The sequence below is a fragment of the Peromyscus californicus genome, unplaced genomic scaffold (genome assembly GCF_007827085.1).
Source record: "Peromyscus californicus insignis strain IS unplaced genomic scaffold, ASM782708v3 Scaffold_13__1_contigs__length_99412109, whole genome shotgun sequence".
NCBI lineage: Eukaryota > Metazoa > Chordata > Mammalia > Rodentia > Cricetidae > Peromyscus > Peromyscus californicus.
In genome coordinates this window covers 9,781,923-9,795,773 of record NW_026294424.1, presented here as the reverse complement: position 1 = coordinate 9,795,773, position 13,851 = coordinate 9,781,923, and the positions used below count along the sequence as shown (strand labels likewise).

The window sequence follows — 13,851 nt, the reverse complement described above, 5'->3', positions numbered from 1 at the left end:
CGCAGGAGGTTAGCAGTGCGTGCGTGCCAGCCTCCTGACTGCTGGGGTGTCAGTGACCAATGACGGAGTGTCCCTGTGCTGCCAGTGTCTAGAGGTGAGGAATAGTGCAGCTGCAGCTCACGCTCGCTTTGATGTCCCCTTGGTGGTGTTGCTCTGCAGGGGGTTCTTGTTTTGTTTTGGAGACAGGGTCTCACTACGCACAAGCTGGCTTCGACTTGTAATCTTCCTGCCTCTTCTCTGGAGTGCTGGAGTGAGTTACAGGCATGTGCCACGACATCTGCCTCACAGCTTATTCTTAACTAGCTCTGAAATGGTAACAACCGAGGAATCTGGGTAGAAGACATATGGGTATTCTGTGTATTATGAAAATGTTACATAAATTTAAAATTTCAACAAAAAAGTTGAAAAGTCAATCGTTGAAAGTAAAAGCCAGTCACAGTGACACATAATTGTAACCCAGCACTTGAGGAGGTGGAAACAGAGCAGAGTTTGGGACCGCCCAGTTTTGGCTATATAGTGAGTCACTTGCGACGCTGTCTCAAAAAATAACACCGACGTAATGTTGAAGTGCAGCATACATGGAAGTAAAAGCCACCTTGGAAACTGCTCAACGAACAGAATGAGGTTTAACTGCCTGACACCACTAACAGCTTCCACACTGCACAAGAAAAGTAACAGATAAACCCTGATTTACGGCAGTCGGTCACAAATTACAGTTAAGTACTGTACCCCCTCAAGACAACACATACAAAGCCCAGCAGAACTAGAACAAAGTACTGAGGCGTACCCAGCCCCAAAGAAGACAGAAAACAAAGATCAACTAAGAAACTGAGGAAGGAAGATAAACAGAAGTTCAAAGCCAAAAGACTCCATCTCCAAAAAAATGAGAGGATGGGAGAGGCGGAGAGGGCAGAGAAAGAGGGGAAGGAGGGAAAGAAGAAATCCAGCGGCAAACTGTTTGGCATTATCTTATAAAGCTGAATATGGCTAGGCATGGTGTAAACAAATGGGGAAAAGAGAGAGGGAAAGAGCTCTCAAAGGAGGAAGTATGAAGAGGAAAAACAAAAAATAGCCTAACAAATGAGGCAGCCAATGCAAACGATCAGGACCTTTGGTTTAAACACAGCTACAAGGCAGAGAGTTCCCCTGTTAAGAAGGAAAACTGGATTTGATCTCCAGAACCACAGATAAAACAGAAAGGCAGCAACAAAACACACATGCACACATTGAATGTCAATGGTAGCTAAAAGAGAGCTAGCCCAGGCAATTGAGTCCCAAACTCAGGAGGTTTAGTCTGGAAGACATCTAATTAAAGCCAGTGTGTGCTGCATAATGAGATACGTAAAAGAAGGCAAGAAAGACTGGGAAGAGGAAGGAGGGCAAGGCAGAGAAAAAGAGGGGAAGGAGGGAAAGAAGAAATCCAGCGGCAAACAGTTTGGCATTATCTTATAAAGCTGAATATGGCTAGACATGGTGTAAATCCAGTACTCAGGAGGCTGAGGCAGGACTGTTGTGAGTTCAAGGCCTGCCCAAGCCACACAGTGAGACCTTATCTCAAAAATAATTAAGAACAGATATGCCTTTGATACCAACACTCGGGAGGCAGAGGCAGGCAGATCTGTGAGTTCTAGGCCAACCTAGGCTACATAGTGAGCTCCAGGATAGCCAGGGCTGTGTAGAGAAACCCTGCCTCAAAAAAAGAAAAAAAAAATTAGTTTCAATTCCTATTTGAGGTTGGGAATATAGCTCAGTTGGTAGAATATTTATATATTTGCCTTGCAAGCATGAGACCCTTGGTTCGATCCTCGAACATGGCAACAAATACTTGAGTCATGAAAGCAGGAAGAACAGATACTCAAGGTCCTGGCTACATAGCAAGGTTGAGGCTACCCTGGACTACATGACACCTTGTCTCAAAATAACACAACAAAGCCTTCAGAGGCATTAAGGAATATTCCCAGGGATGGTGGTGATCTATTTCTCAGTAAAATTTTGGGTCTGGTATAGTTCAGATGTTTAATCTCTCCCCAAATGGCCTGTGTGGTAAATGTTTGGTCCCCAGCATAGTACTAATAGAAATGGACATTTGGATGTGGGACCTGTCAAAAGGTTCTGAAGTCACAGTGAGGTGGATGCTGCCAGCCTCTTTTGCCCCCTGGCTCTAGATCAGTCAAGTGCTCTGGCACCCAACCCTCTTCCATGTGCCACCTCACCACAGACCCAGCACTCCAGGGCAATAAATCACAGAGCAGCTTTTTAAAGTTGATTATTCCAGCTTTTTGGTATAGTTTACAGAAAGCTAACAAGTTGCACAATGTATGCATTTGCCAAAACTTAATGGACAATGGAGTTTATGTACATTTCATTGTTTATAAACTGTCTTTCAAAAAAAATTTTTTTTAACTGCAGGAAGGTGTATTGACCCAGCACACTGGAAGCAAAAGAATAAATTCCATTTCGGGGCAGCCTGTTCTACATAGCAAGTTCCAGGTCAATCAGAGCTACTTCAAAATGAATGAATGAATGAGCTGGGCAGTGGTGGTGCACAACTTTAATTCTAGCACTCAGGAGGCAGAGGCAGGTAGATCTCCAAGTTTGAGGCCAGCCTGGTCTACAGAGGGAGTTCCAGGACAGCCAGGGCTACACAGAGAAACCCTGTCTCAAAAAAAACAAAAACAAACAAACAAAAAAGAATTAAAAAACAGATGCTGACACATTCTAGAGTAGTGTCTGTAAAATCCTTTGAAATGCATCAGAAGAATCAGAACAGTCAATGATTGGGCAGGATAATTGGACATAGGACAAAAGAATGCAGCCGAGGTCAGTGGTGGAATCTAGACGGTGGGTATACACACGCACTCCAGAGCCTGATGTTCTGAATGCAGCCGAGGTCAGTGGTGGAATCTAGAGAGTGGGTACACACATGCACTCTAGAGCCTGATGTTCTGTAACGCCAGCACTTGGAAGCTGGAGGATCAAAAGTTCAAGGTCATTCTCCCTTAAACAGAGTTTGAGATCAGCCTCAGCTACAGATGATCCTGTTGGTCCACCCCCACACTCACCCCCCAAAATCATCCAAGCCAGGTGTAGTGGCACATATCTTTAATCCCAGCACTTGGGAGGCAAAGGCCAGCCTGATATACAGTGAGTTCCAGGACTGTTGGGACTACCTAGTCAGACACTCTCTCAAAAAACAAAAGTCAAGTGTAGCAGTACATTCTGCAACCCTAGTACTTGGGAGGTGGAGGAAGGAGGCTCAGGGTTCAAGGCTAGCCTTAACTACATAGTGAATTCGAGACCAACCTGGGCTATGAGAGACGGTAACTCAACAGGGTATGGAGCTGTAGAGAATTGGTTCAACTCCTAGTGCTCACGTGGTGGCTCACAACCATCTATAACTCCAGTCCCAGGGGACCTGATGCCCTCTTCTGGCCTTTGCAAGCAACAGGCACACGTGGTGCACAGACATAGGCATAGGTAAGACAACTGTACACATAAATAAAATCAAAACTCTAAAGTAAGGGAAAAATCGAGGGATAAGCAAACATGAGAACCTGAGCTGAAGTCCTCATAAAAATCCAGGTACAGCCGGCGGTGGTGGCACACGCCTTTAATCCCAGCACTCGGGAGGCAGAGTCAGGCGGATCTCTGTGAGTTCGAGGCCAGCCTGGTCTACAGAGTGAGTTCCAGGAAAGGCTCCAAAGCTACACAGAGAAACCCTGTCTCGAAAACCAAAAACCAAAAAGCAACAACAACAAAAATACAGGTGCAATAAACCCCAGAACATCTGAAGATAAAAAGAAAAAAATTCATGATAAAATACTGGAGGGCTAGAGAGACAGCTCAGCAGTTAGAGCACTGGCTGCTCCTGCACATTGGCTGCTCTTGCACAGTCTGTGGGTTCAACCCCAACTTTCACACAGCAGCTCACAACTGTCTTTCAGGAGACCTGTTGCCCTCTTCTGGCTTCCACAGGCACTGCGTGCACATGGTGCACAGACATTCAAGCAAAACATTCACATACACAAAATAAAAATAAATGTTAAAAAATAAAATGCTGCCGTGGTGGCTGGGTTGAAAAAAGGAAAGCAAACAAGCCACAGTCACCTTGGGGTTTTGGGATAAAGACAGACAATATTGTGAGAGGGGTCTCAAAAAAGTAGCTGGCCGGGGGCTGACACCAGATGCCACCAGCCAGGAGCCAGTGAGTTACTGAACAGTACACACAACAGCCAGACGTTATCAGACCCAGGATATATTCTGACATGTGAGCCTGACAATCGGGGTCATCTCCTTTTCTCTTTAAATTTTATGTATTGTTATGTCTGGGTGATTTGCTTGCATGTGTATCTGTGTACCATGTTCATGCCTCGTGCCCAAGAAGGCTAGGAAGAGAACATCAGATCCCCTGGAACTGGAGTTACGGATGGCTTTTGCTATGTAGATTCTAAGGAATTGAATCTGGGTCCTCTGGAAGAGCAGCTAGTGTTCTTTCTCTACCACTTTTGAGACAGGGTCTCACTAGGTAACGCAGGCTGGCCTGGAACTCACTATGTAGACCAGGCTGGCCTCCAACCCCCAGAGATACACCTGTCTCTGCCTTCCAGTGTGGGGACCACATGTGCAGCACCATGCCCAGACCCTAGGTTCACTCCATGTAAACCAACAAAGAAGGGATACTGTTAAGTCACAGAAGACGCAGAGCTCACAGCACAATACACATAAAGTAGGTTAAAGAGTTTTGGAAAAACTTTTATGGAATTTTAAACTACAGGATGGAACAAACATTTCAATTTTTCTTTTTTACCCTCAAAGTTACAAGTAATCATGCACATGAAATGTGCTTTGCACCACATCCGAAGTCCTGTAAGATGAGAACAGTAACACTCGGGTTTAGGCTGACCAGTTTGCTCACTTTCAGATTCTACCTCCCTGGGTTACATGATACACCACTTTAAGCCCCAAACAAAAGCCAAATTCCAACTTCCTACTGTGCTCATTGAAGAGGATTACTTTCATTGTACACATGTAATGCCTGCAGTCAAATGCCTAATTCTTTACACAATCCAGAGAAAAAACTGTTACCAATCAGGTACACCAGGGAGGAAAAAAAGTGTCACGTTTTTTGGCACCAGCACAGACCTAAGGGAAGAAATTTTCCCATTTGTATTGGAAGGACGGAAAAGAAAAAGACTGGGCTGGGGATATGGCTCAGTGATAGAGCCCATGCCTTACAGTCATGAGGCACTGGGTTTTCCAACCCTCAGCACCAGAAACCCAAAAACCAAACCTCTACTGTCTCACTGGACAACCCAAACCCAAACCCTTTCGCCTCTGCAGTGTGCTATGGAGAACTGCTGCTACAGCCAAGAAGCAGGCACAGTCCTGAGTTCAAGGCCAGCCTGGTCTACCCAGCTAGTACCACACCAGCCAGGGCTACACAGTGAGATCCTGTCTCATCAACAACAAAACCAAACCCTGCTGTTTCTCTCAGACTAAGGGACAAGTGTAGCATTAGCAGCAAACTGAAGGGATCCAGCCTCCCAATGACAGTGGGGTTTATGCAGGTCATAGCTACATTCCTGCTACAGACCCCTAAAGATAAAACCTGGTCCCCCACGAGGTCTCTACCCAAAATACTCATGCGTTTCTTGGCCATAAAGAATGAACTGCAGTCATCTCTGATGGTTCACGCCTGCAATGAGGTTGAAGGTGGATCATCACTGCAAGTTCAAGGCCAGCCTAGGCTACATACACAGTGAATTCTAGGGCAGCCAGAGCCAGAGTAAAATGCTGTCTCAAGTCCCTCTAATAGGGTGAGATGCAGCCATAGGGTCTTTACAAAATACAATGAGAGCTTGTCCAGAGTGACCATATAGATCGGCTCCTCAGAAACCTCCAAGAACACAGTCCTCCCAGCTACAAACTGTCCTCTAGAGTCAGCCTTGAGATACCCTGCTAAGGGGCTGAGGAAATGCCTCAGTGGGCCAAATGCCTGCTGTACAGATCCCATGAGTTCAGTCCCTGGCACTCATGAAAAAGCCAGGCATGGTTACATCTGTAACCTAAGAGCTGGAGACTGAGGTCAGGTAGATCACTGACCAGCCAACCTTAACTGAAACAGAGAGCTCCAAGTTCATTAAGACCTTGTCAATGTGCAAGCAATAGAGGATGACAATGTTTAATCTGCCTCCATGTGTATAAGTAAGTACACCTGAATAAATAAACAGGCACACAATCTCTCTCTCTCTCTCTCTCTCTCTCTCTCTCTCTCTCTCTCTCACACACACACACACACACACACACACACACACACACACACACACACACAGGGAGAACATTTTTTCAAAAAAAAAATCTTCCTAGGCTGGGTGGTGGTGTCACATAACTTTAATCCCAGCACTCAAGAGCAGAAGCAGGCAGATTTCTGAGTTCAAGGCCAGCCTGGTCTACAGAACAAGTTTCAGGTCAGCCAGGGCTACACATAGAAACCTTATGTCTCCAAAAAAAATAAATAAATAAATCTTCCTAGGGCCACCAAGACGTATCATAAACTCATGATAAAAACCCCAGATGTTCACTCAGTGGTAGAGCACTTGCCTAGTATGCTTAAGGTCCTAGGTTCAATACCCAGTACTGCCAAAATTAAAGTTAATTTAAAAAAAAAAAAAGGCTTGTTTGATCCACGGAAGCTTATCCTCTCCCAGCTCCAGAAGCTGGAGACTCAAGATCAAAGTGTAGGCTGGGGTGCTTTTACTGGCCTTCTCCTGTGCTTGCAGATGGATGGCATCTTCTTCCTGGATCCCAGACTGTGTCTAAATCTTCTCATAATAACACCAATCAAATCAGATCACAGTCAGCCTCAAGCACCCCATTTACACCTAAGCATCTCTTGCCAGGAATGGTGGCTGCCTGTCATTTCAGCACGTGGAGCTAAGACAACAAAGTCTCCATAGCTTCAACAAAGTCCTGGGCAGCCTAAGCTAGAGATCCTGTCTCAAAAACAATTAACGAGAAACATTTAGACACCTCTTTAAAGACCTCTCCCTCCTTACACAGTCACCTTGGGAGATTGTGTGGGTTGAACTGGGGGGTGGGGGGTGGAATTCAGCCCACGCTGGTATCAGCAGGAATGAGAACAAAGTAACAAAAAAGGCTGCCTACTCATCAATCCTGTTTGAAGACAGGCATGGGGGTTGCCTTCCTACTTCCTTGATCATTTGTATCAAAACTTCTTCCACCTGACCTTGGCTCTGCTTCCTACCCAGAGGTGGCTCTGTCCAGTGTCCGTGCTGGCCGCTGGTGGTGTTGACCAGCATTCATCCAGTGGATAAGTAGACTAGTACAGACCCAACATCCTCTCCTGTGGCCCAAGTGAGCAGAGTACTGCTGTCTCTATCCCTTCCCTGCTTCTGACTTCAGTAGTAACCCTAGGTCCCCACCTAGACCTTGCTGGTGCTACCTATCATCCTGTCGTTCCTAATACAGCGCAGCATCTCTCCTAGTCTCTGATTTGACATCTAGGGGGCCAACTTCCCAAAGCTGGATGTCTTTAACCCTCTTCTATAGGAAGCATGGTGCGGGCACTGCAGTAAATAAAGACCACTTCAATCCTGGACAGTAGCTAGGTATGGTGTCATGTACAGCCATTATCCCAGCACTTGAGAGGTGGAGGCAAGTCAGCATTTCAAGGCCATCCTCAGATACACAGCAAATCCAGGCTGGACTAAATAACAGAAGATCCTGTTTTAAGAAAAGGCCAGGCATAGTGGTGCACGACTTGAAAGAGAAGGTTTTTAGCCATCTGACAACCTGAGTTTGAACACCATGACCCACATGGTAGTATATAGATGTCTTTAAATTTTTTTTTGACTGGGCATGCCTTCAATCCCAGCAGAAACAGGTGGATCTCTGAGTCTGAGGTCAGCCTGGTCTACAGAGTGAGTTCCAGGACAGCCAGCACTATGTAGAAGAAACTCTGTCTCAAAAACAAACAAATAAAACAAAAAGTAAGGAAAGATTTTATTTTGACGAGGCATGGTGGCACATGTCTTCAATCCTGGCACTTGGGAGGCAGAGGAAGATGGATCTCTGTGAATTCAATGCTAGCCTGGGCTATACAGCAAGATCTTGGCCAGTCAGGGGCATATGGCCAGACTCTCTGAAGAAAAAACTATGTATCTGTATGTTGTGTGTGCTTATCTTATGTTGTGGGTGGGTGCCCATGGAGGCCAGCTGAAGGGATCAAACCCCCTGAACTGGAGTTACAGGCACTTTCAAGGCACCAAAGAGGGTACTGGGACTCGAGCTCCCCTCCTACAGGCTGTTCTTTGACCTCCATATGCCAATTAGTGGACACACACACAACTAAGTAAGGGGCTGGAGAGTTGGCTCAGCCTTAGGAGCATTCGTTCCTCTTGCAGAGAACCCAGGGTTCCACTCCCAGCACCTATATGGCAGCTCACAATTGTCTGTAACTCAAGATCCAATGCCCTCTTCTGACCCCCTTGGGCACATGCACAGATGTGGTATACATACATACATTAGGCAAAATACACACAAAATAAAAAATCTAAAAAAATAAAAACAGCCAGGTGGTGGAGGCAGAGGCAGGCGGATCTGAGTTCCAGGCCAGCCAGGACTATTTCACAGAGAAACCCTGCCTTGAAAAACCAAAGTAAAAAAATAAAAACAATAACTAATAGGGGACTGTCACAAATTTGAAGCCACTAAGTTTCAGGATAGCCAAGTCTACACAGCAAGACCCTGCTTCAAGAAAAGGATCAAAGAGGAACTAGAAATGTGACTCAGTTGGTAGAGTTCTTGCCTAGCATGCACAAAACTGTGGGACTGATCCCCAACACTGCATAAACAGGGCAAGGAAGTTCCAAACCCATCTGGAACATAATGAAACCCTGTCTCCAAAAACAAAACAAGAAAGAGAGAGAGAGAGAAAGAAAAAGAAATTACAGGGTCAGGGATAGAGTTTAGTTAGCAGAGGACCTGCTTAGCATACACACAGCCCTGGGTCAAATCCAGCACTCCATAAATCCAGATTAGGTGGTGCACACCTATGGTCCCAATACTGAGGAGGTAGAGGCAGGGGGATCAGAAGTTGAATGACTCAAAGTCATTCTGAGCTTCAACGTGAGTTCCAGACCAGCCTGGGCTAATAAGTACCTGTTTTTAAAAAAGTAGGAAAACAGAATGTATCTTAATTAACAGTGATTGACTGTCCCATACAAAGCCCTGGACTGAGCCCCCAAGTGAACACTTATAATCCCAGCCCTCAGAAGTGGAGACAGGAACATCAGAGTTCAAGGTCATCAGGCAATGGTGGTATTCACCTTTAGTCCTAGCACTTGGGAGGCAGAGGCAGGCAGATGTGAGTTCAAGGCCAGCAAGTCTACAGAGTGAGTTCCAGGATAGCCAGGGCCACATAATAGAGAAACCCTAAAAAAAAACAAAACAAAAAAAAACCCAAAACCAGTGGTGTTGGGGGTTTGCATTGTATCATAACAGAACAGTGCTATAATATACCCATCTGAGACTATTCTGTAAGTAAGAGCCTTACTCAGGGCTGGGGAGATAGATGGCTCAGGAGTTAAAAGCGCTTACTGTTCTTGTACAGGACTCCACTTTAACTCCTAGCACCCTGCCTGCTGCCTCACAACTGCTTCTAAGTCCAGCTCCAGAGGGTACCCGCACACATGTGCCCACACCCAGATAAGTACACATATATAAAATTAAAAGGAGCTGGAGAGACGGATCTGGGTTCAACTCCCAGCAACCACATAGCAGCTCCAGTTTCATGAGGTCTGACACCCTCACACACAAATGCAGGCCAATGTACACAAAAATCATTAAAAAATATTTTTTTAATTAAAAGTAAAACTTTAACAAGAGTCTCATTTACCAAACCCAAAACAGGTACTTTCAGAAAAGTACCAGCCACTCTGCAGACATCCCTTCACAGGGCCCAAAACTCTAGCAGCCAGCTTCTCTGATGCACTCACCCCTCTGGATTGGTGGGATTGATCCAGCTCTACACCAGCTAGCTCTGAAAGCTCTCTAGCTTTTCTGGCATCTCCATTATGATTGGTTCACAGGGCACAACAGGGATTCAGCAGATTGCATGATAAACTATATCCTGCTAGAGATGTATAGTCACCATACTTCTGTGTGCTCTAGTAGCTTGAAGAACCGCAGGACACCACCTGGGGCCACTTCCATGAAATCTACTTGGTCCTCTGGATCACTAGCAGTTCACTGATTTCTGTCTGAAGAATAGGCCAGAGTAAAATAAATCTCAATCACTGCTTGACAAGACATTGAAACAAGTTAAGTATTTGAGACCTGGGAAAGGCCTGACAGTCCAGTTTTTGTTTGAGACAGGTTCTTATATACTCTAGGTTGACCATTATCCATTGTAAGCTGCCAAGGATGACCTTGGACTTTTGAGCCTCCTTCCTACCTCCCCCTTCCAAGTGCTAGGGTTACAATACATCATCATGCCTCTTTTATAAAGCATCGGGGATTGAAACCAGGGCTGCAGGCCTGGCAGGCCTGGCAGGCAAGCATTCTACCAATCAAGCTACATCTTCAGTCCCCATTCACATTTTCATAGGCTCAAATTTACATCTTTTTGAAGGAGCTAACTGCATTGACACATCCAAACTAATAAAATTTATTAGGACTGAATTTGTAGCCAAGTGGTGGTGGTGCACGCCTTTAATCCTAGCACTCAGCAGAGGCAAGTGAATCTCTTGAGTTCAAGGCCAGCCTGGTTTAGAGCCAGTTCCAGGTCAGCCAGGGCTACACAAAGAAACCATCTGGGGGAGGGGGATTGGCTGAATTTATTAAATGTTTAAAACAAGCGTCTCTGGTTAACTGGCCATTATGACAAACACTTAAACTCCTAAGTTGGAGGAGACATCACATATTAAGGAGCTCATGAGGAACCCAGGTGTAGTGGCACTCGCCTTTAACCCAGTACTTAAGAGGCAGGATCTCTGTGAGTTTGAGGCCAACCTGGTCTAGATAGCACGTTCCAAGATAGCCACGGCTACAAAGCAGAGAAACCCTGTCTCAAAAAACAAAAACAAAAAAGCAAATAAGGAAAGTTCTGCCAGCTCCAAACCAGAAGATACCTGGTAAATTGTGTTAAGTCATGGCCTACATAGGAATCCATGTCCCAAAGGTTGTCTCTCTTGCTTACAGGGGACAAACTAAAGCAAATGGCAGAATGCATACAATTGCTAGTGTAGGTCCTGACACAGCACATTATCTCCTCTAAAAGACAATGAAATTAATCACAGCCTCTGTCTATACCCATTTTTTTTTCATTACCCACAACTGCAACATTTTCTTACTACTAATCCAAAAGCTCAGGGGAAGTCTTAATGCATCTCTCTGCTCCTCAGCTTTCCGCCCCAACTGGTATGATACACAAAACAAAAATCAGCCAGCAATTTGTCCAGACAAGAATGTGGGCCAGGTGTCCTATAGGGCACTCGAGCGTGTTGCAAATACAGCAGGTGACTAGTCCCCAGGGTTCGAGGCTACTGGCAATGCCAAGACCAGCTGGCACAAATTTTAGCACAATTCAGCATCATCCACACTTGAGCCAGGTCCTTCTTAAACAGCACCCCTCTTTTCTAACTAAATCCTTCTACACTACTCAGCTCCCCCTTTTCTGTAGAACACTTGTGGGCTGAATCACTATGTTGGGCTGTTTCCCAGCTTCAAACCATCTTCGGAGGCAACAAACTGATAGGGCATCTAAACAGCAAGTGCATGTTTCTGTCTTGAAACAATAAGAAAGTGGGGGCAGCGCTGCTGGTCTGGACTCCCTGAAGGCCACCTGGCTTTACTCCATTCCAAGTAAGACTTTCTAATAAATGGGACACCTCCTAAAACAAGGTGATGAGTAGTCTGGCCAATTAACCGACTATAGGAGCCCGGGTGGTAACAGAGCTAGGACATCAAAGTCTGTTTTAAACTTTTCCATAAAGTACACACATTTATCAAAATGAAAATGACAGGCAAAACATTAAGATTGCAAAGCATTTATTGGAATGGGATACATTTTATCAAACCCCACTTTCCGCTTTAACGGCAGTTCATCCCCACATGGTCTTCCCAGGCTCCTTAAAACGTTCTTTATCAACTACTCAAGTCTGTAATTAAAGCCACATTTTTTAAACTACATAAACGAAGGAGCCTCTTGAACCATGTCCTAAATCTTACTGCCAAACATAACGTCACTAAAATCACTCAATGGTATTAAGTACGAACGACAGTCGACGAGCGAACCGGCCGAGAAGCTAAGCCCATCTCTGCTTCTACTGGACATCCCAAAACAAAGCCAAGTGGGCAGTGAAAGCGTCGCCGGTCATCGCACAGTCCTGGCCACCTCCTGGCCCCTCGCTGGGCCCACTTCCTCTGCGGTCCCAGCCCGTCGCGCGCGGAGAAGGCGGGCCCCCTGGCAGGGCGTCTGAGCCGGCCCGGGGCGAGCAGCAAAAGGGACCCCCCCCTCCCCCGGAAAGGCGCGGCACTTCCTCCGCGAGCCGCAGGCCCACCTGACCACTGTCCCAGCCCGCTCCGCCGCCCGCCCGCCCGCCCTCCCGGAGGGACCCCCACCCCACGCCCCGGCCCCGCGGCAGGACGCGCCGGTGAGCGCTCACCTTCTTGCCCTTCTTGCCCTCCTCCTCCATGTCGCCGCGTGCGGCCCCCGTGGCCCGCCCCGGGAGCCCCACCGCCAGCGGCCGCTACATGCTCGCTCTGGGCCCGCCACCCCCGCGCTCACCGCGCCGCCTGCCCGCCCGCAGTCTCCGCCCCGGCCGCGCCCCACCCGCACTTCCGGACCTAGGGAGCCGGCCCACCGCAGAGACCCCGCCCCCTCATGCCCCGCCCCCAGCCTCGGCGCGCCCGCACTTCCGGCCCGAGGGAGCCTCGAGGCCCATGGAGGGCGCCGTCTTGCCCGGCCGAGAGGACTCTCCTGAATGCCCCCGAAGAGACCCAGGACCACACCTGACCCTCCACACCTCGTCAGAGCCGAGGGAGCACGCCGGCCTTCCCTCCAACCCGCCCCGTCCCCTCTGAAAGGGTGCCCCCCTACACTCCAGCTCGCCCGAACCCTTCAGGGCCGTGAGAGCGCCCGCGGAAGCGGCTCCAACTTTTCAATTCTGCCGCCATCTTTAGGGAGGCCGACTTCCCAGCCTGCCTCGCGATCAGGGAGGCGGTCCTCAAGCCCCCGGGAGGGGGCAGGGCCATTCTTCAACCCTGATTCTGGGCGCGCTGCAACTTGGCTTTTCTTGCTTGTTACTCTGAGCCACAAGGAAACCTTTTTCTAGTAACTTTCTGTTCTGGCTGGGTGTGGCGGTACACTCCTGTGTAGTCCTCGCACTTGACTGGTAGAGACCAGGAAGATCAGGAGTACAAGGTCATCCGTAGCTGCAAGAGACTTAGGAAAAAAAGAATCCACAAATGTACAATGGCTGCCAACAGCAGCCTCCTTGGTAGTGTACGCAACCTGTTGTCTATATGGATTACCCTAAGGGACCTTGAAGATAGTATTCTGATGGATATTAATGTTTCCGAGCTCATGTTTCCAGTCTAGGCTCCAGCCACGCACATATGCAGGGTGCGTTTGGGAAGCTGCAAAGTAGCTTCCATTGAGTTCACATTGGCCAGGTCATCGTGTCCATTTGCAATAATGAGCATGTGGTTGAGGCTTTATGCAGATCAAGCTTTATGCAACAAGAAGACCCGCATCTCTAAGAAGGGAGGATTCACTTAAGTTTAATGATAATTTAAAGACATAGTAGCTGAGAGACAGCTCGTGGGGTG

The 13,851-nt window shown here is 47.2% G+C and overlaps 1 pseudogene; it reads left to right on the top strand.

Annotated features, from left to right (window-relative positions):
• Positions 1-13,455: 13,455 nt before the first annotated feature.
• LOC128109179 (uncharacterized) lies at positions 13,456-13,577 on the top strand (annotated as a pseudogene).
• Positions 13,578-13,851: the final 274 nt, after the last annotated feature.